The following is a 21,558-nucleotide window of genomic DNA, read 5'->3' as shown; positions in this document are numbered from 1 at the left end:
ATATGCAGTTACTTTATTACTTGTGCAACACAAATGATCCGGAAAATGAATGGTGCGCAGAGTGTATTTAGCACTGGACCCCTGCACAGCCGGTGCATTGCCCCCGACTATCTGCTGTGCAGGGAATCGGCAGCATCGCTCCTTTAAGCCATAGAGGTGGACGGAGGGCGTCACTGTGCAGGGAAAAGTCCCAGAACCTGTTAATCCCAAAAGAACAGGCCCCACTGAATGTAATGCAATATGCTATTGCTTTACGAAATAGGAATAATACTCCTTCAAGCATTACATTATTGCAGAATTATATATAATGTGTATAGCATCAGAGTCTATGGCCGGGAGGTTTGCTGCACCAAGTGGTTATACAAGATCCTTTCCTGCATATTTGGATATAAATCTAGATCAGGACATATCCCGAGTCATTGCTGAAATCAGAAGAAAGTTTATGGATGTTGTAATACATAGCAATAGGCCACAATGGCCCGTCCTGCAGCAGACTGGTCACAGTGGGATAATCAGGACAACTGGCCACCGGCCAGCCCAAGCATGTGACATCTTAAAAGCTCATGCAAGTTCACAATTGTTCTCTCTGATCATGTGCAATTACAACAGCAGCTTTCAGGAATGAATGGCTATACAAAACACAGAATTCCAGCTACAGAGCACAATAAGGGGTTAAATGTGCGTTCAGCTATATGCTACATAGGCCAAGCATTTAACCCTAGAGTGACATGGGGTGAAGGCTCTGCGCTTTGTGTGTTGTGATCATATAAACCAATTAGTGGCTCTCCAGCCATTGTAAAACGTACAATCCCAGCATGTCCAGATACTCACAAGTGGCCCTCTAAGGAAAATATGGATTAGATCCTTTGATATGTCACATAGAACATAGAATGAGTCCATCTAGAAACTACTTTAAAAAGGGAACCGGTCACCAGTTTGGACCTCTATAAGCTGCGGCCACCACCAGTAAGATCTTATATACAGCATTCTAGAATATTGTATACTCTGCATAATGTAAAAACCGCTTTTATTATACACAATTATACTCGCCCATCGGACCCGACCACCCCGCAGGTGTCGCTGGTCTTAAGCGGGCTTTACACGCAGCGATATCGGTAGCGATATCGCTAGCAAGCATACCTGCCCCCGTCAGTTGTGCGTCACGGGCAAATCGCTGCCAGTGGCGCACAACATCGCTTACACCAGTCACACACACTTACCTGCCTGGTGATGTTGCTGTGGCCGGCGAACCACCTCCTTTCTAAGGGGGCGGTTCATGCGGCGTCACAGTGGCATCACTAAGCGGCCGCCCAATAGAAGCGGAGGGGCGGAGATGAGCGGGACGAACATCCCGCCCACCTTCTTCCTTCCTCATTGCGGGCGGCCGCAGGTCTGATGGGGTGTCACATATAGCGATGTGTGCTGCCGCAGGAACGACGAACAATCTGTGTCCTACAACGATAATCGGGATTAGAACGACCGGACAACGATCAATGATATGGCGAGTAATTTTGATAGTCAACGGGTCGTTCGTGCGTTTCACACCCAACGACGTCGCTAACGAGGCCGAATTCCGTGACCCCAACAGCATCTCGTTAGTGATGCCGTTGCGTGTAAAGCCCACTTTAGTTTGGCGCCTCTTCTCTTCTAGCAATCGCAGTCCTCCTTCCCAGCTCAGTATGCATGAGGCATCCTACATCATCCACATAGTGTCCTCCATTGCGCTCCTGCGCACACTTCTCTCTACTCTGCTGCGGGCAGCGCAAAGTATTGTAATGTGCAGGGAAAGGTCAAAGAATGCCCACGCATGCGCACTACAATACGTTGATCTGCCCTTAGAAAGGCAGAGGGAAGTGATCCTGCGCAGGAACATGGAGGCCTCTGTGTGGATGACATAAAACACGTCATCCCCATGGAGCTGGGAAAGAGGACGACGATCACAAGAAGATAGACGCCGGATCGACACCAATCAGACTCCATGCAAAATATTTATTGACTCTGGTGTGACGTGGCCGTACCTGCTGAAACAATTAATCTTAAAGGGGTTGTCCACTACTTTGATATTGATGGCCTATCCTTAGGGGTATTTTGCACGCTGCGACATTGCAGGCCGATGCTGCGATGCCGAGCGCGATAGTCCCCGCCCCCGTCGCAGCGGCGATATACTTGTGATAGCTGCCGTAGCGAACATTATCGCTACGGCAGCTTCACATGGACTCACCTGCCCTGCGACCGTCGCTCTGGCCGGCGACCCGCCTCCTTGTTAAGGGGGCGGGTCGTGCGGCGTCACTGCGACGTCACACGGCCAATCGGAGTGGAGGGGCGGAGATGAGTGGGATGTAAACATCCCGTCCACCTCCTTCCTTCCACATATCCTACGGAAGCCGCAGTGACGCCGGTAGGAGATGTTCCTCGCTCCTGCGGCTTCACACACAGCGATGTGTGCTGGCACAGGAGCGAGGAACAACATCGGACTGTCGCGTCAGCGTAATTATGGATTACGCCGACGCTGCACCGATGATACGATTACGACGCTTTTGCGCTCGTTAATCGTATCATCGAGCCTTTACACACTACGATGTCGCATGCGATGCCGGAAGTGCGTCATTTTCAATTTGACCTCAACGACATCGCACCTGCGATATCGTAGTGTGCAAAGCCCGCCTTAAGATAGGTCATCAATGTCTGATTGCCTGTGGTCAGACACCCCGCACCCGCACTGATCAGCCGTTTCACGTCCCGATGGCGGCAGCAGGAAATTCTTAGTTCCGGCGCTGTTCCGTCTTCTGATAGTGGCCGCGGCTGGGTACTGCACATCCTCCTCTCATTCTAATAAATAGGATGCAGATGTGCAATACCCGGCCACGGCCACTATTAGAAGCCTGATTGGTTGGGTGCAGGGTGTCAAACCCCAGCTGATCAGACATTGATGACCTATCCTAGGGATAAGGGGGCTTTACACGCAACATCGCTAACAAGATGTCGTTGGGGGTCACAGAATTCATGACGCACATCCGGCTTCATTCACGACGTTGTTGCGTGTGAAACGTACAAACGACCGTTAGCGATCAAAATTACTCACCTAATCATTGATCGTTGACACGTTGTTCTTATCCCAAATATCGTTGCTTTTGCAGGACTCAGGTTGTTCGTTGTTCCTGAGGCAGCACGCATCGCTACGTGTGACACCCCAGGAACGAGGAATAACACCTTACCTGCGTCCTCCGGCAACGAGGTGGGTGTCACTTTCTTTTGGCTGCTCTCCGCCCCCTCAGCTTCAATTGAACGGCTGACGTGCGACGTCGCTGTGACGCCGCACGAACCACCCCCTTAGAAAGGAGGCGGTTCGCCAGCCACAGCGATGTCGCTAGGCAGGTAAGTAGTGCGACGGGTCCTAGCGATGCTGTGCGCCACGGGCAGCGATTTGCCCATGACACACAACGATGGGGGCGGGTGCTTTCACCAGCGACATCGCTAGTGATGTCGCTGCGTGTAAAGCAGCCTATAATCCATCAATATCAAAGTAGTGGACAGTCTCTAAGTTTATGGCTGGCAAAGTGTCAGGTGGAGGTGCACAGCAGTTGTAAAATGTGGCTAATTGGCGCATCTTACTCCAGCACTCTCTTGTTCAAAGAGTAACATGCAGAACCCCAGTCTTAAGGATTCGGACCATATATTCTTAAAAAAGGTGCACCACAGACAAGTAGTGTCCTGAAAACCCATCTGTTCAGAAATGCCTATGATCTACAATGATCTCACTGCTTCACTATCGTGCGGAGCCGCCGCCCGACCACCGAGCGGAGCCGCCGCCCGACCACCGAGCGGAGCCGCCGCCCGACCACCGAGCGGAGCCGCCGCCCGACCACCGAGCGGAGCCGCCGCCCGACCACCGAGCGGAGCCGCCGCCTGACCAATCTACACCACACCTACTGTCTCCTCCCCAAAATCCTATAGAATGTAAGCCCGCAAGGGCATGGTGCTCTTCCCTCTGTACCAGTCTGTCTACTGTAACTTGTACATGTATTCTGTATGTAACCCCCTTCTCATGTACAGCACCATGAAAGAAATGGTGCTCTATAAATAAATAATAATAATAATAATAATAAGTACGTCTTGTCTTCGTACACGTCCACATGGTACAGAAATGTTACAGTACCAATCGTGGTTCAATGTTGAAAATGTTTTCCCAATGTGGGAACCGTCCTCCGGTGCAGACTTTATAATCCGCAGGATGGCAATTTTTGTTTTAGACTCACAGCATATTTCACCATTTGAAATATAAAGGGATGAAAACCCGCGGTAAGGATTTCCATCTGGTGCAGGTGTAACCTTAGCCGCACACACGCAGTGCGCAGAACAGCCATTGCAAAATTACCAAGGTCTTATATAGTTGTGAAAAAGCAAAGATGGTGAACAAATGTCCTTGTGACGCGATATTTTCCAGCAAAGGATCTCTTCGTACCTCCCAGCATTGTCTGGACTGCTGGATGAACGCCATCAGCCCTGGGAACAAAGTCCTGCACAGAAATCCTACTCTACACAGAAACAAGGAGAGCGGATGCTCAAAATCACAGTACCATGGCACAAGATCATAATCCATTATCAGCCATTACTGCCTGTCAATGATTGAAAAATATCTCATAAAAAAAGTTGGCAATATTTTATCAAATGTATTGGCAGTGATTGTGTGACCCTCAGGACTCCGCTCATCCAAGCAATAGTCAGAATGCTGGCATAAATGGCTTTAAAAAAGGCACAACATTTTTTGCTGGAGTTCAGCAAAAATTTGGTAACTTTTGGCGTTTTCATGCCAGCTTTGCCAAAATGAGTGGAGGCGGGACAGAGACTGTGGGGGTGCGAGACTGCAGGTCCTTTAACACTAGAAGTCCCAGAGAGGGGTAATTTAACATTTCTACCATTGAAACCCTATGGAGCTCGAAATTCCTGGGACTTCTAGTGTTAATTCATGATGAGCTGTAGCGTTTTCATGCCAGAAATCTTACGCCATAATATAAAGAGAAGGGCTGCACACCAGAGGACATCAGAGGTCACGGAGCCCGGGGTCAGGCGATGGGGATGAGCGCACTGCAATACCACCACTCACTAGCACCATTCGCAACACAAGGAATTTGAGAGAAGCCATGTTTCTCAACGTTATATCGATGTGGCCAATAACGCTAACTAGTGAACCACCCCTTTAATTGCCTGAAGTGTAAGGCCTCCTTCACACATCTGTGTCTCGAGTACTTGTGATGTCCGTTTTCACACCTAGCCAAGACACAGGCACACGTATAGCCCTTAAAATCAATGGGTTTGTGCACACGGTGACATGTCAGTTTTCTGCCGGCAGCACGGGTGTCACACAGACCGCACACTGATGAGATCCGTGTGACAAGAACCTGAGAAAACAGAGGTCATATAAAAATAAATGCAATTTTTCCTGTATGCCAGTGACAACAGGTGCTCAGATCTTGGAAAACGTATTTCTTAGGCCTCTTTCACACGTTCGTATAAAATCACGCACGTTTTTCACGGACGTGTCAAAAGGTGCGTATTGCCCTGCGTGAGCCGTGTTTATGGCACTACATGTGTTCTCCGTGTGTTATCCGTGATAACACACGGAGAACGGGAACTTTCTGCTCACCTGTCCCTGGCGTCGCTGTCCGTGGAGCTGATCTTCGGTCTCCGGTCCTGCCGTCTCCCCGCTGCTGCTGCTTCCGGCCGCAGTGAAGTGAATATTCATGAGCATAATGAGCGGCGGTCGGAAGCAAGTGACAGCAGCGGCAGAGACAGGAGGGCTGGAGAAGGTGAGTAAAGTTTTTTTTATCTCAGACACGTGTGTTTTCTCCGGCGCGTGTCACACGGAACACCTCCGTGTGGTCTGTTTGCGTTCCGTGTGACACCCGTGATGCAGGAGAAAAACGGACATGTTGACGTGTGGAGCACACGGGCACACGTATGCTCCACACGGACCATGACAGAACACGCACGTGAGCGCAGACCCATTGATTTTAATGAGTCTACGTGTGCCCGTGTCTCCGGTACGTGAGGAAAAAGACCAAACACGTACCGGAGACACGGACGTGTGAAAGAGGCCTTAAGCTGGTGCACACGGCGTCTTTTCCAGGCAGATTTCACCCAGAATTCGAAAGAACAAGTGCCGCAACATTGTCACCTAAAAACCGTGCACAGGAATGTAAGATCACTCGTCTGTGCACATGTTCTGTCTTATGGCACCACTTAGCTTCAGGGGGAAATCCTAAAGTAATAAGAAATGACTTGCTGATTTTTCGGACTCTGCCCGCTCTCTACACCTCATAGTATGGAGAGAAAGCCACCGGAGAAGTCTTGAAGTGGCTTTACCTACGACATCTAAAAAGACGGTGTCTCAGGGGTTTTCCGGTTTTGGAATATCTGTCCCTCAACTGCGGGTGGTTTAAAGTTATATCAAACAGTGCTTTACTCACCCTCCCCAGGTCCAGTGCAGTCTCAGCTGCTGCACCCGTTGTCGGTTATTGTCTGCAGTATTGACATTACGTCAGCAGCGCTGAGGGCAATAAGTGAGCTCTGCCTGAGGTCACGGCATAAGGCGCTAAGCTCACTGATTAGCTGCTGCCATTAACAATGTGATGTCAGACAGACAATAACACATCCTGGGGCAGTGCTGGACCTGGGAAAGGGAGCAAAGCTCGTTTTATTTTTTACTGCAGCCAGGGGTTTTCCAAATCTGTAAACTTCTTTAATATACAATTAAGACTTGTTTTACTTAAAGGGAATCTGTCACCAGGTTTTTGCTTCCCCATCCGAGAGCAGCATAATGTAGAGACAGAGACCCTGATTCCAGCGATGTGTCACTTACTGAGTGGTTTGCCAATATATCATGAAAAATCAATTGCAGATGGACACTGTCCCATAGTTTTACACTGGTGCGAGTTCAATTCGATGTTTTATTGCATTGCACTCGTCCGTGCAAAACGCAAAAAGTGGAACTGAGGCCTTACTGTAGTTCCTGTATGGTCCTCAGTCTGATGATGACTGATCACTCCCAAGTATCTCCTTACCATTGTTAAAAGGAATCTGTCACCAGGTTTTTGCTCCTCCATCTGAGAGCAGCATAATGTAGAGACAGAGACCCTGATTCCAGCGATGTGTCACTTACTGAGCTGTTTGCTGTCATTTTGATAAAATCAATGTTTTCTCTGCTGCAGATCTGGCAGTTATACAGAGCTCATGAATATGCTGGACTATCTGCAGCATGCCAAGTAGTCCTGTAATGATAATCTACGGATTATTAAATAGTGATTTTATCAAAACTACGCTAAGCAGCCCAGTAAGTGGCACATCACTGGAATCAGGATCTCTGCCCCTACATTATGCTGCTCTCAGATTAGGTGGCAAAAACCTGGTTACAGATTCCACTTAACAATTTCTTAAGAAAACAACCTCCACATGCCTCGTTATGGGCGCCGGATCGCAGATGCTTACCTTTCTCATCTGGCACGGAGCAGTAACACTATCTGGCACCTACTGGGAGCACTGAATGCAAATTAATGTAAGAGGAGTGCGTCACTCGGAGTCTGGCACCCTGACCAATCCTGAGCCTTATGTGACATTTTGACAAGGCAGAAGGTACACGGCAGCGTGGATTATATGACCCGTTTCCCAAAGTGACACCGCATTACCCTGTAATAACAGCGTTACTCATAAACACAAGCAGATGTAGCAGAGCTGAGTTTTCTCTTTAGCGCTGCATTACTTGCAACTGGTTACAGCTATCCGCATTTGGATGATGGGAGAAGTTTTTGTGCAGTCCTATGTAAAATCCCATAATGCATCATTCTATCAGAAGGGATCTAAGAATCTCAGCTCTGCTACATCTGTAACAGGGATACAGAACTGGTCTAGCAGGAATAAGGCTGTAGTGGTCACATGACAGCTCTGTAGTAGAACCAGTAGTCCCAGCAGAGCTGTGGGAAGAGCTACAGGTGGACAGTGTGGCCCCACTCCCTGTGCCCACCCTCTTTGTGCCCCCTCCATCACTGGGGATACTTACAGCGGTATATACAGGTGCACTTCTCTGTGTCAGCACTGTCACTGCTGTGTCCACACTACACCTCTTCCTTTACATCAGCTCTGCTACACCGCCCACTCTCCCAGCATGCATCAGGCACAAACATTCCTTAAAGGGGCAGCAGCACACTTTCCTTAAAGTGGCAATGTGCTGAAAACTGATGAAGAATGGATTTGTGGTGTGCCATTGTTATCCCCCAGTATAATTATCAGTAATATGTTTCCGTATGACGCTGTTAGACAAGACGATAGATATTAATTGTGTGACATTGGTCTGAGGATCATCCGCTGCTAATTCCTCCTGATTTTTAGACGCAGAAAATGAAACAAAATCTGCCCCATATGAATACGCGACACAAAATAATGAGATTGCGAGGATGTTCACACAGAGTTTTTTGAGGATTTTTTTGGAGCAGAAACTGGCAATGTGCACGCAGAATTTTTTTTTTCAGGCAGATTCTGTTTGGAAAAGCTGCGAAAAAAATGGACATAATCGCTCGCTCTTATAATGAAGATGTTGGGAAAAGACGCCGGTGACGGAGCTATGGCAAAATCAGCAGCAAAATCGCCGGCTTTTTCCTGAAGTCAACACTCCAAAATCCACTTCAAGAAAATCAAAAACTTGGAGTTTCTGCTCCAAAATCTCAACAAAAAGACTTGATATAAACACACCCCGAGGCTGGTGGTCTCACATGGTCTGTATTCATGCACTGTGCTCAAATTGGGAGGCCTGGCCCAACCACTGGGTCTCCTGACCTCCTCACTTTTGTCTATGAGGCTGTTAGACAATTGATCAGCCGGATCTTCTAGAGTAGACCGAGCATGGCTTGTGTTTCACTGCCATGCGAAACTGCCCTGGAGCTTCATTCAGACATCTGTGTATTGTAGCGCCCCTGAAGCCATCAGGAGCTACAAGGAACTGCATCTGTGGCGCCCTGGACAAGCCAGGACGTCACAGGTACTGCAACAACACACCCCACACCCCGGCTAGGCACATCAAGGTCAGACAAAAATCCTTGTTGCCTCCCTCCAGGGGCTGATGTCCACACCAGGGGGTGGAGCCAGGCGGTTGGCCCCCACCCACCGAAGAGTTCACAGTCCTGGAGGCGAGAAAAGGAAGTCAGAGTAGTAGAGAGTAGTGAGTAGTAGAAGAGTGAAGTGGTAGCGGAGCAGACTGACGGTGTCCGGGTGCGTGGCCTGGGCACATACAGCAAGGTTGGCAGACGGTGGTGACCGTCTGCAGAAGGGGCTGATTGACGTGAACCGTAAGGACCGGGGTCAGGAAGCGAAGAGAAGCCAGCACCATTCGGCAGGGCCTATGGACCCCGACCAGGCTTGGAGTCGCCGTCAAACCGGTCAAATCCGTTAGCGAAGGGAACCTCCGGGGTTTCCCAGCAGTCAAGACCCAATTGAAGGCAACCGCTCAAACCGTGAAGGGAAATACAGTCACCGCCAAGGCTACAGTTCCCAGGGCCACAGCGTGCGGGCAAAAGGGGCTCCCTCAGCCTCCATCCAAGCTGGGGAGCGGGTTACCGGTGGGAAGCCACCAGAACCGAGAACATAACACAGGTGCAGGGAAAGGCAGTCACCGCCAACCTACCGGGAGAAGAACCACCGCAGCCGTCTGTGGGACCCGTCCATCCAGCCGTTTGTTTTACCGGAGACTTTGAATTCCTCATTGGCTGAGTGAGTACCACCGTGCCGTGCAACACCGCGCTGCCCCTGCGACCCTGCACCTCACCAGGCCCCGTAACCCGCCTGCCATAACCCCCCCTCACCGGTCCCCGGGACAACCAACCCCCCTACCGACAGAGGGGAAAAACAACACCCAAGCTGCTCCCTGTCATCGCTCCCGGGATCCCCGCCCAGAGCAGCGGTGGTGTCACAACCTCACCACAACCGTGGGTGGCGTCACGGACAATAAATCCCCAAAACCATTCCCATTTTCACTCACGGGCGAGGAGCGCCGCTCGAGTCCCCGGATCCGGCCCACCGCTCGAGCCACCGAGCAGCAAGCGAAGCAGCAGCAGTGCCGGACCCGAGCGTGGTGAGCGCAGCGTCCCCTTCCCGCCCGCGACACATCCTTTCAAAGATGCAGGGCCTACTCCCAAGGACCTGGAAGACCAGTGTCGGTAACAGCAAAACACATATATAATCCCTGTTTTTCCCTTCCCCAAGGACTGGTGACAGACTAGACTAGAGTTGGACCCAATGGATGACCACCTAGGGGTGGAGCCTATCCAGTCCACTAGACAACAACCAGGGAGGAGGGGTCAGACAGTCAGTAAGTGGAAGTGAGAGGAGACGGACGTAACCGTACTGACAGGGTTGTGTAACAGTGACCTGTCAGGCGCAGGCGTGTGGTTGCCGAAGCAGTACGGTGGAGTACTCTTGGAACCATAGCACCGACTGGGTACAGAGCCCTAGGTCAGGCAAACGCTCCAGGCAGACCTTAAAAAATCTGCACAGTGAGGAGACCATCCAGGACCTCTCCGATTGTAAAGACCGGGGGCACCAGCAGTAACGGGAGAACCAGGGACCGGAACGGAACACCAACCCTACAGGGTTCAAACTGCCCGGCGTACGGACTAAAGACTGAGAGACTACCAGGAGGGGACCCCAAGGCGCTCCAAGCCATGGGAACCCATTAACTAGAGAAGGGTGCAGGGGAAAAAAGCCACCAGGTCACCTAACCGACACTGGTAACCAGTGGTGAGGACCAGCCTTCCTCCGGGTACGAGCCATCAAACCGCTGTGAGTAAAGAACCCAGTTATACTGCAATCCCTTGTGTGGCCTACCTTCTTTCTGTGCCTAACTCCATCACCTACCCCCTGGGGCCCCAGCCCTACTTGCGGAGGGCCCAACATCCAGGCTGCCATTAACATAAGCCCCAGCGGTGAGAGACTGTGCAATGGTGGCTCCATCTACCTAGTCGCAACCCGCAAGTGGTGTCACTCCAAAAACTTCATTATTAATCCCCTGTAAATAACCCTTTTCAAGCGACCCCCAGGGTCATGGAACTGGGCAATGGCCACCCAGTGAACTGTCCCCGTAAATATACGGTCCGGACCGAGTACCCCATAGCGCTGGGGCGAGTCAGTATTACTTCCGGTCGCTGTATCATGGCCAGTTGCTGTATCACTTCCGGTCACTGTATCACTGCTGGTTGCTGTATCACAGCTGACCACTGTATCAGAGCCAGTCATTGTATCATGGCCGGTCTATGTGTGGCGCCCTGGACTAGTCAGGTCGTCACAGGTAACACACAAACAACCCCACCCCCCATTAGACAATAACATTAGCCAAAACACAAAACCCTTGTTGCCTCCCTCAAGGGTCTGATGTCCACACCAGGTGGGGCGGAGCCAAGCGGTTGGCCCCACCCACCGAGGAGTTCACAGGCCTGGAGGCGGGAAAAGTGTCAGTTAGTAGTTAGTAGTTGGGAGTTGGAGTTTGAAGAGTGAGGAGTAAACACTTGGGTGTCTGGGTTTGTGGCCCAGGCACTGACAGCAAGGTTGGCAGACGGTGGTGGCCGTCTGCAGGAGTGGTGAAGCAACGCGGAACTGTAGGACCAGGGTCGGGCGTTGGCCCGCCGGTACCGACCGGGGAGCGAAGTGAAGCCAGCACGCACAGGCAGGGCCATCGGACCGCAACCAGGCTTGGAGCCGCCGACAATAGTCAAATCCGGGTGTGACCGGAACCCTAGGGGTTTCCTAACAACCAAAGACCCGATAGAAGGCAACCGCCCACACCGTGAGGGTATACAGCTACCGCCTAAGGCTAGAGACCCAATGGCCAGCGCCTGCGGGCAAACGGGCTCCTCCGGCAACCATACACCGGGGAGCGGACTACCGTTGGGGATCCATCGTAGTCAAACAAGTACATCAAGGTGCAGGGAAAGACAGCCGCCATCACCTGTCCGGGGAGAGACACTGCAGCCGGCTGCGGGACCCGTCCATCCAGCCGTTTGGTTTACCGAGGACTTTGTACATCTCTTACTGAGTGACTACACCCGTGCCTTCCGGCACCGCGCCGCGCTGTCCCTGCAACCCTGCACCTCACCAACCCTGCCTCCCCGTCGCACCACCGGGCCCTGGGACCATCGACCCCTACCCACGGAGGGGGAAAACAACATCCCAGCTGCTCCCTACCATCGCTCCTGGGATCCCCGTCACCAGCAGCGGTGGTGCCCATCTTCACCACAACCCGTGGGTGGCGTGACGGACTAAATCCCCAAACAAACCAACCACCCCTTTCACTCACGGGCGAGGAGCGCCGCTTGAGTCCCCGGATCCGGCCCACCGCTCGAGCCACCGAGCAGCCGCAGCAGCGCCGGACCCGAGCGTTAGCGAGCGACCAGCAGTGGTGGCGTCCTCCCCGCCCACGACAACTTGGCGCTGTGAACAGGATAGAGCCCATCTATTTACCAGTAGAAGTGCGCCTTGTGATCTCCGCCGGCGGTGTCCGGCCGAAAATTTTGAAGCGCCGCCATCTTGGCGCGAAAATCTCCCGCTCGAGTGTCTTCTCCGAGCAGGGAAGGCGCGAAAGCGAAGCCCCGCCTCCAACAAACGGAAGTGCTGAAGAGAAGCAAGGGGGGGGCCGGTGTGTGTCTGCCTAATGTAGCCGAGGCTATAAAAGCGGGGACGCCAGGACTCTGCAAACCTTTGGTTCCTGGAACACTGCTGCGCACGATGTCCCGTCCGTCCAGCACCGCGGAAAGCCCCGACCCCACGCCAGGAACAGCGGCGTGGTTGGAAGCCCAGACCGCACAAATGTGCTGCCGCCTTCAAGCCCAGGTCCGGTTCTTGATGGAGCGCTGGGTGGCCGAGATGGAGGAAGTGGCGGCGGCCGTGCGGAGACGCGAGGTGGAGGCAGAGTTGGAGGAGCTGGTAAGCGACCCACGCCCCTGTGTCCGAGAAAGACCGGCCGCTGCGTCTGAGGGGCCCGGCCTGCGCCCGCTCACCCTCCTGCCTCCCCCGCCATCCGTACCGGTTGCTGTTGCCCCTCCGCTCGGTCCGCTACCCCCAACACCGGTAGCGGAATCCAACCCATCCGCCCTAGAGGACCGGCCTGGGGGCGTTGTTTGGGAACGGCCTGTGTCCCTTCTGCTGCCATGGAAGGCCCCGCGGGAAGTAGCCGTCCGCGACGAGAAGCCGTCGGCCCCGGAAGTGGCTGCACCCGAGACCGTCCCGGCTCCGGCAGTCCGCGGAAGAACCGGCCGCTGCCGGCCCGAAGGCCCAACCGGTGAGGTCAACTGTCCCTGAATCCCCCGCCTCGGCTGAGGCTGCGCCGGGCCGCCACTGCAAAACAGCAGTCCAGGCCATGTCACCGCAGGACCCCCACGAGAGAATACCGGTAGTGGCCGGTGTGGGCGCAGTCCAGCGGGGCCCGACCCGGGCGCAGGGGTCTGCCAACGCCCCTCATTGGGACAGGGAACCAAACCCGTTGGGCCGGGAGATTGCCACCAGAGAGCAGCAGAGGGCCGAAGTAATGGCGCGAGTGATTAAAGAAAAAGATGCACTCCGTCATGCCACCTTTCGGGTGTGGGGCCCGGTGTACGAAGGCCAGGTCCGACAGTTTGACACGCGGAGGGGGTTCGGATTCATATACGAGCCGGGCCTGGAGGCTGAAGTGTTTGTGGCCCGCCGCGATGTCAACTCACACCTTCCCACGGGCCACCCAGGTCGCGATCTATTGCCGGGCGACCTGGTGACTTACACCCACCACTACGGGGAGAGGGGCTCGTTCGCCCTGGATGTTAAGCAGAGGAAGAGCCGCGGTGAGCAGATGTGGCCCCAGCTCCCTCCTCCTCCACCAAGCCGTCCGGATGTTGAGCTGGAAATGGTCCTAGACGAGTACGACCTCAAGTAGTGGCAGCGGTCCTCCGTTGCAAGCAAGTTGTCCCCCGTTGGGACCCTCAGCAGTTTAAATGAATGACAAAAATCAACCGAGTTTTTCATCTGATTATCTGTGTGATTATTCCGGACGTTGCCGGCAAGTTGTCCCCGGAGGGACTCTGTGTGTTTTACCAACCACATGAGGAACTACTCATGGACATGGCCGAGAACTGGCAGGCCACCCATGAACTTGTGGGTTTGTAAATAAGTGTTGGGATGGAAACCGTTGCCGCCTCCGGAGAGGCAGATTGGAGGAAGGGCCCGCAGCAGAGCAGACTGGGGTCCGGCCACCACCAGAACCGGTGGCCATCCTCCGGGGTTCAGGGGTCCCCCCTGGACGTGGGGTCCCCTGAAGTCACAGCCGGGTGCGAGTAACAGCCTGAACCTCGACTGGGGTCAAGGGGTGCTGCCCACTTCTTAGGGGCAGCATCAGGGCTAGGTTGCTTGGGTGGGAGAGCGGAAGACATCCGTCCGTTATTATTAAAAATGTGTTTTATATGTGTAACGTTTGAAGTGTCCTAACAAAAATGCTTATGTTTGAAATGTTTACATGTTTATTTATGTTTTTACAGTTTTTGAAAAAAAAAAAATAAATAAATAAAACCGGTGATGGACGGGCAGCCCGCGGACGGTCTGCATTTCACCAAGGGGGAATGTGGCGCCCTGGACTAGCCAGGTCGTCACAGGTAACACACAAACACCCCCACCCCCCATTAGACAGTAACATTAGCCAAAACACAAAACCCTTGTTGCCTCCCTCCAGGGTCTGATGTCCACACCAGGTGGGGCGGAGCCAAGCGGTTGGCCCCACCCACCGAGGAGTTCACAGGCCTGGAGGCGGGAAAAGTGTCAGTTAGGAGTTGGTAGTTGGAGTTTGAAGAGTGAGGAGTAAACACTTGGGTGTCTGGGTTTGTGGCCCAGGCACTGACAGCAAGGTTGGCAGACAGTGGTGGCCGTCTGCAGGAGTGGTGAAGCAACGTGGAACCGTAGGACCGGGGTCGGGCGTTGGCCCGCCGGTACCGATCGGGGAGCGAAGTGAAGCCAGCACACACAGGCAGGGCCATCGGGACCCCGACCAGGCTTGGAGCCGCCGACAATAGTCAAATCCGGGTGTGACCGGAACCCCAGTGTTTTCCTAAAAACCAAAGACCCGATAGAACGCAACCGCCCACACCGTGAGGGTATACAGCTACCGCCTAAGGCTAGAGACCCAAGGGCCAGCGCCAGCGGGCAAACGGGCTCCTCCGGCAACCATACACCGGGGAGCGGACTACCGTTGGGGATCCATCGTAGTCAAACAAGTACATCAAGGTGCAGGGAAAGACAGCTGCCATCACCTGTCCGGGGAGAGACACTGCAGCCGGCTGCGGGACCCGTCCATCCAGCCGTTTGGTTTACCGAGGACTTTGTGCATCTCTTACTGAGTGAGTACACCCGTGCCATCCGGCACAGCGCCGCGCTGTCCCTGCAACCCTGCACCTCACCAACCCTGCCTCCCCGTCACACCACCGGGCCCCAGGACCATCGACCCCTACCCATGGAGGGGGGAAAACAACATCCCAGCTGCTTCCTACCATCGCTCCCGAGATCCCCGTCACCAGCAGCGGTGGTGCCCATCTTCACCACAACCCGTGGGTGGCGTCACGGACTAAATCCCCCAAACCAACCACCCATTTCACTCATGGGTGAGGAGCGCCGCTCGGGTCCCCGGATCCGGCCCACCGCTCGAGCCACCGAGCAGCCGCAGCAGCGCCGGACTCAAGCGTTAGTGAGCGACCAGCAGCGTCGGCGTCCTCCCCGCCCGCGACATATGTATCATGGTCAGTCGCTCTATCACAGCCGGTCACTGCATCATGGCCAGTCGCTGTATTATGTCCAGTTGCGGTATCACGGCCAGTCTATGTATCACGTCCGGTCACTGTATTATGGCCGGTCACTGTATCATAGTCTGTATACGGATCTATGAATGAGGCTTTAGCCCTCTTTCACATGTCCGTGTTTCCAGTATGTATATCTTCCGTATTTTTCACAGATGCCACACGTACCAATTATACCCTGTGGGGCTGCTGATATGTCTGTGACTTCACACGGACCATTTGTATGTGTGATCCGCACGTAGACATGTCCATTTTATTCCAGCAGCACAGATGGCAAGGGTCAATACATGTGAGTCCATGAAAAACATGCACACCATTCACATGTCATCCATGTGCCATCTGCGTGCGGAACATATTTAACATTGAAAGTGACTCGCCCACCCCAGGGCTATGGGACACCCGATGCCGGGCCGGACTAGTCCGGTGGTAGTCAGTGGTGGCTGGGCCCGGCTCCGTGGCCCTGGTGGGTGTCAGTAGAATATGTGGCTAGGTGAATAAAGTTTGTGTTCGTGACGCCACCTGTGGTATGCGGCTATTAAGCCGCCGCTGCTGTGTGAGGCCACCGGGTTGATGTTATGGCAGCAATGGTGGTACTGCTCCCCACAGGTGGAGCAATGCCCGGGGCACAGTTGGTGCTTGTGAATGTCTATGCAGCTGAAATAACAGAGACCACTCCAAGGGTGCAGTTCAAGTTCTTTACTCACAATTCTTGTCGGGGCCCAGGGGCCCTTGGACTGCTGGGACCACTGTCAGGGACCTCCGCCGTTTCTGGGTGATTCTGAGAGTAAAAGCCGGTACCCTTCTCTTTAGTGTCTCTATCTTCTGCTGTCTTCCTTAGCCTTGCCTTTGATAGGATGAACCTGGCTTGGCCTCCACTACAGCCTCCAGGCTGGGGGGTCACCTGTCGGCTGATTACCCCTTTTCTGGAAGGTCTGCTATGGGTTCTGGCCCGGGGAGTTTACAACATTCCCTGGGCCTCGGTTTTCACTGTTTGGAGATGATCTTTGCACTCCTCCAGTCTGTAGGGACCGTCCCCTGTTGCAGCTTGATCCCTCCACCGATGTTCTTGTGGAACAGGCCACCGCAGCTCTAAACTGCCCTGGACAGCTCTACAGACTACCCGTGGCCCTGCAACTCCTTCTGTTCTCTGCGTGGTGTCACCTGGACCCTCCGAGTCCCAGGATCTTCTCCAGGAAGCGTCTCTTTCTGTTTCTCAGATCCTGACTGACTTGGAGCTTTCTTTCCTTTCTCTTCTCCTCCTTGCCTGCCTCCAGCAGGCCTCCTCCTCCTTCCCCACTTTCTCTCGTTCTCCTTCTTCAACTACATGCTGGCTCCTCACTCTCTCACTCCCTGAGGTAGACTCACTAAACTTGACCTTCCTCTCTGTGTCTGCTCTCAGATGGCTCCTCCCACCTCCCCAGTTGCCCTGTTCTACCCTATAGGAGCAGGGATGGGTCTTACGACCCCTCCCAGCATGCAGCATGGGAGGATTGTCTGCCACTTTCCCTGGTCCCAGTGTGTTCCTAGCAATGGGTGCAGTGTGGATTTACCAGGGGACCGGAGTTCACTCTCTTCCTCTCCCAGAATGGGGCATCACACCACTGGATGGGGTGCAATGACCTGTGGCGACGGAAGCCTCAGGGGCGCCACACTCCCCCACAGCAAATCCCAGCACATCCTCGGGCTGAAAAACAACAAAAACATGTGGAAGAACGGCAAAACATTTTTGTTATAAATAACAGTAAAACAATAAAACATCTCTTCCCTTTATGGGAGGCACAATGATTCGAACGTTACAAACTTCTTATAAAGAAACTTCTACGTGTGCACTTCCAGTCCATTGCACGGTTCGGGCACATCCCCCATAATTCTGGTAGGGGGCACAACGGGTGCAACTATATACATTTCTTAGCTACAACAATTCCAGTAGCCTGGCAGTTCGTTCAGCTTCATTTTAAACGCAAGGCACATAAACAACATACCAGCCACTAAGTCCAGTGGCCTGGTAAGACATGACACAAAAACATTCACCGGGGACCACATTCCAGTTCCGTGGCCCGGTACATATAAACATGGGGGGTGACATCTTCAAAAAGAACAAGGGGCAGTAAGGCAGGAAGGGTGTCATCTTCAAAAAGAACATTAGGGCAGCACAAAAGGGACATCTTCACAAAGCATGAGGGGCAGACAGGGGCTATTTACAGTTCAGCTTCTTTTCTTACTTCTTTACATGTAGGGATTCTTCTCCGGATCCCCACCTGGCAGCAGGTAGACAGCGGTCAGCACAGTCTGCGTCTGCTGGTGTTGGCGGGCCGCGCCTGGCATGGCGGCGGCCTGTATTGGAGTCGCTGCTGTGACCGATTCTTGACGGGCCGCACCTGGCGTGGCTGCGGCCTGGGCTTGGCGGGCCGCATCTGCGGCATGGATTAACGTCGCCGCTGCGGCGGAATCTTGCTTGTCCGAGCGGGGTATCGCTGCTGGGGCCTAAGCTGGATGGGCCGGGCTTGGCGTCGCTGCTGCGGTGTGGATGGGCGTCGCTCCGGCGGCGAAATCTTGGCGGGCCGCACCTGGCGTGGCTGCGGCCCGGATCGGCGTCGCCATGCCGGGCATCTCTCCAGGGACCGCGGGCATGGTAGTGGGGGTTGGGGCACTCGCGCCGGCAGGGGCATTAAATGACTCACCCCTCAGTAGCATCTCCGGTGTTCTGGCGGTCGCTGCTCCGCACGTCGCTTGCCGGCTCTGCTGCATCACCTCCGCCTGCAGCCTTTCACACTACTGGTCCATCTCCCAGCCCCACCAGTCAGCGGAGTCTAGCTCTGGATCGCTGCGTGTGGACGCCATTCTCTCTGCGTCTCCTTCTGCACGATCTCCCAGCAGCAGGCTCGTCGCTTCTTCTAGTAGCAGACTTTTGATATTGCTCAGCAGCAGGCTGGTAACTTCCCGCTCCTTCATCCTGTCAGCCATCTTCCCGACCTTAGCCTTCAGCTCAGCGGCGGTCACAGGCCTGATCCAGGTGAGCTCTTCCTGGCCTCCGCTTACAGGAGGCATTTTCTCTCTCTGCTGGTCTGGCATTTTGACTTGTTCTGCCAGCCGGCCAGCTTTTCTAGGCGCCATTTCTTCTTCTTCCGCCTTCCATGGCGGGCACCGCTTCGCGCTCTTTTCTTGGACAAGGGGGCGGGGCTTCTCTTCGCGCCCTTTCTTCTTGCACGCCCCCCTTCTTCCCGCGCTCAGTGGCTTCAATGGCGGCAGTTTCTCACAGTAAACACAGGCTATTTTCACGATTCTTCAGGCGCACAGTACCCGGTGTGACCGGGCACGAAATCCTGTTCGTGACGCCAAAATTGACTCGCCCATCCCAGGGCTATGGGACCCCCGGTGCCGGGCCGGACTAGTCCGGTGGTAGTCAGTGGTGGCTGGGCCCGGCTCCGTGGCCCTGGTGGGTGTCAGTAGAATATGTGGCTAGGTGAATAAAGTTTGTGTTCGTGACGCCACCTGTGGTATGCGGCTATTAAGCCGCCGCTGCTGTGTGAGGCCACCGGGATGATGTTATGGCAGCAATGGTGGTACTGCTCCCCACAGGTGGAGCAATGCCCGGGGTACAGTTGGTGCTTGTGAATGTCTATGCAGCTGAAATAACAGAGACCACTCCAAGGGTGCAGTTCAAGTTCTTTACTCACAATTCTTGTCGGGGCCCAGGGGCCCTTGGACTGCTGGGACCACTGTCAGGGACCTCCGCCGTTTCTGGGTGATTCTGAGAGTAAAAGCCGGTACCCTTCTCTTTAGTGTCTCTATCTTCTGTTGTCTTCCTTAGCCTTGCCTTTGATAGGATGAACCTGGCTTGGCCTCCACTACAGCCTCCAGGCTGGGGGGTCACCTGCCGGCTGATTACCCCTTTTCTGGAAGGTCTGCTATGGGTTCTGGCCCGGGGAGTTTACAACATTCCCTGGGCCTCGGTTTTTACTGTTTGGAGATGATCTTTGCACTCCTCCAGTCTCTAGGGACCGTCCCCTGTTGCAGCTTGATCCCTCCACCGATGTTCTTGTGGAACAGGCCACCGCAGCTCTAAACTGCCCTGGACAGCTCTACAGACTACCCGTGGCCCTGCGACTCCTTCTGTTCTCTGCGTGGTGTCACCTGGACCCTCCGAGTCCCAGGATCTTCACCAGGAAGCGTCTCTTTCTGTTTCTCAGCTCCTGACTGACTTGGAGCTTTCTTTCCTTTCTCTTCTCCTCCTTGCCTGCCTCCAGCAGGCCTCCTCCTCCTTCCCCACTTTCTCTCGTTCTCCTTCTTCAACTACATGCTGGCTCCTCACTCTCTCATTCCTTGAGGTAGACTCACTAAACTTGACCTTCCTCTCTGTGTCTGCTCTCAGATGGCTCCTCCCACCTCCCCAGTTGCCCTGTTCTACCCTATAGGAGCAGGGATGGGTCTTACGACCCCTCCCAGCATGGAGCATGGGAGGATTGTCTGCCACTTTCCCTGGTCCCAGTGTGTTCCTAGCAATGGGTGCAGTGTGGATTTACCAGGGGACCGGAGTTCACTCTCTTCCTCTCCCAGAATGGGGCATCACACCACTGGATGGGGTGCAATGACCTGTGGCGACGGAAGCCTCAGGGGCGCCACAAAAGTATAGGGGAAACTTTGTAATCTTTATTTCTTTAGCATACCGGAAAAATACTGATGGCACACTGATGTAAAACAAATCTGGTGATCACTTATTTTAGCGGATCTGGAATTTGGCATCTTACAGAATTTCTATCCTGCTTACTGCCATATTACTGGTACTTTGAACTCTGATTGATTGTAAAAGTGATCTGTGATAATAGAAATTAGTTTTAAATTGTCATTGTAAGAGATAATTCGATCTATCAAGATTCACATTTGTCCAAATGACGCAGATATTATAGGGGAATTCATTTTGTAGGTAATTTAGTTGATGTGAATTGAATGTTCTCTCTAGACTCCAGAGCCTAAAAAATGTAGAATGTATAAAAAAATAAATAAAAAAAGAATTCCTCGGGGCTCACCTGTCCCACTGTCCCTGCAGCCCCCGTTCGGTCCTCTTTCCTTTTTCTTTTCTTTGTCCTCTACCAGTCTAGGTCTTGACTTACAGAGCGGCTCGGCCTCTTACATCGCCCCAGGCTATGACGTCACTTGGTTAATTTGTTTCGTGACATCACAACATGCACTATGACAGCATCGCTCACTGTAATGTTAGGCCTTGTGCGCACTCTGAGGATTTTTATCTTGTTTTTCTGCGTTTTTTTGGGTGCATTTCCTTTCCCAGCAAAGTCTATGAGATTTCATTTTTGCTATGTGCACATAGCCGTTTTTTGGCTGCATCTTTGTGTTGACCACAAAGATGCACCATGTCAACTCTTTGCGTTTTGTCCCTACGTTTCGGAGGACTGGCAGATCAATCCCTAAGTCAGCGAGTGATTGTTCTATGGTATCTGGATAGATGTCAGTCCCCATATAAGGTCTATAGGGACCAGAATCCGGCGCAAAGGGGTAGGAGCAAGCGCTTCATGCTTACCGAGTCACCAGGGCGGCTGTCACACTGCTCTTGCGGCCTCTCATGCTTCTTCCCAGGCCGCTCACTAGGCTCATACATATTCACTGCTTCCCCCGCCCACCGGCGTCTGTGATTGGTTGCTTTCAGAAGAGCCCCCGTGCTGAGTGACAGCATGTCTGAGATTGCCAATCATTGTCG

General features: G+C 53.4%; 1 protein-coding gene across 2 annotated transcripts in view; it reads right to left on the bottom strand.

The window, feature by feature from the left end:
• The window catches only part of SPART (spartin), a 66,039-nt gene extending 45,119 nt beyond the window's left edge, over positions 1 to 20,920 (bottom strand). The window contains exon 1 of one of the 2 annotated variants that reach the window (XM_075337322.1): positions 20,873 to 20,920. The gene's annotated coding sequence lies outside the window, so the exon portion shown is untranslated. Of the gene's footprint in view, positions 1 to 8,053; positions 8,144 to 20,872 lie in introns of those variants that run through there. The other variant, XM_075337321.1, reaches the window with a different exon arrangement.
• Between the last annotated feature and the right edge of the window lie 638 nt (positions 20,921 to 21,558).

This window comes from Anomaloglossus baeobatrachus, chromosome 2, assembly GCF_048569485.1.
Source record: "Anomaloglossus baeobatrachus isolate aAnoBae1 chromosome 2, aAnoBae1.hap1, whole genome shotgun sequence".
NCBI classification, from domain to species: Eukaryota; Metazoa; Chordata; class Amphibia; order Anura; family Aromobatidae; genus Anomaloglossus; species Anomaloglossus baeobatrachus.
The sequence above is the reverse complement of the archived record's forward strand: the minus strand, read 5'-3'. Positions and strand labels throughout refer to the sequence as shown.